Source organism: Arachis hypogaea, chromosome 5, assembly GCF_003086295.3.
Source record: "Arachis hypogaea cultivar Tifrunner chromosome 5, arahy.Tifrunner.gnm2.J5K5, whole genome shotgun sequence".
NCBI classification, from domain to species: Eukaryota; Viridiplantae; Streptophyta; class Magnoliopsida; order Fabales; family Fabaceae; genus Arachis; species Arachis hypogaea.
The window spans coordinates 49,054,373-49,055,607 of NC_092040.1; the positions used below are offsets into that span (position 1 = coordinate 49,054,373).

Genomic DNA, 1,235 nt, shown 5'->3' on the forward strand with positions numbered 1-1,235 from the left:
GTAGCTCTAGAAAATCCATTTCGAGTGCAGGAAGGTCAGATTCCAACAACATCAGCAGTCCTTTGTCAGCCTCCTATTAGAGTTTTGCTCAGGTCCCTCAATTTTAGCCAGAAAATACCTGAAATCACAAAAAAACACACAAACTCATAGTAAAGTCTAGAAATGTGAATTTAGCATAAAAACTAATGTAAACATCCCTAAAAGTAACTAGATCATACTAAAAACTACCTAAAAGCAATGCCAAAAACCGTATAAATTACCCGCTCATCAGCAGCCTCCAATTTTGAAAAATTGCTGCTGGTTTCACTTGGTTGCATGGTGGGGGTTGATGTGTCTTGGTGGTGGTTGTTGTGTGTTTGCTGTGTAGAGTGATATGATGTATTTTGTGAGTTGTGATAGGGTCTGTTGTTGCTTGATTGATGGTTGGGATTGTGGTTGTTGTATTGGTTAGAGTGGTATGGTTTGTGGTCTTGTTGGTTTTCCCACCTAAAATTTGGGTGGTTCTTCCAACCTGGGTTATATGTCTTGGAGTTTGAATCATATGATGGTCTAGAGGGATTGTTCACATAGTTTGCCTACTCCCATTCACATTCAGCTTCTGGTGCATCTCCTTCTTCTGGTGGTGCTTGAGCTTGGACAACTGAGACTTGGCTTGCTTCCACCTTCTTTGTTAGGGCTGCTAATTGTGTTGTGATCATCTTGTTCTGTGCCAATAAGGTATCCGTAGAATTTAGTTCCAGCACTCCTTTCTTTTGAGCTCTTTCTGAAGCATAGAAGTACTCATTTTTGGCTACAGTCTCAATAACAGCTATGGCTTCCTCGATGGTTTTCTTCTTGTTGAGTGAACCCCCTAAAGAGTGGTACATAGCTTTCTTTGCTTCATATGATAGCCCTTCATAGAAGATGTGTAATTGAACCCATTCATTGAACATATCCGGAGGGCATTTCTTCGTCAAGTCTTTGAACCTCTCCCAAGCCTTATAAAGTGTTTCACCATCTTGCTGTCTGAAGGTTTGCACCTCAGTTCTCAATCTATTTACTCTCTATGGAGGGTAGAATCTTGCTAGAAACTTGTTCACAACTTCATCCCAAGTGGTCAAGCTCTCCTTGGGAAACGCTTCTAACCAATTTGTAGCCTTATCTCTGAGAGAGAAAAGGAACAAAAGTAGTTTGTAGGCATCAGGGTGTACGCCATTGGACTTTACAGTGTCACATATCCTTAAGAATGTAGTGAG

At 40.9% G+C, this 1,235-nt stretch overlaps 1 non-coding gene across 1 annotated transcript; it reads left to right on the forward strand.

Annotated features, from left to right (window-relative positions):
- Nucleotides 1–928: 928 nt before the first annotated feature.
- Nucleotides 929–1,034, forward strand: LOC112805093 (small nucleolar RNA R71). Its single transcript, XR_003203703.1, has one exon. It is a non-coding gene; the product is annotated as a small nucleolar RNA R71 (small nucleolar RNA).
- Nucleotides 1,035–1,235: the final 201 nt, after the last annotated feature.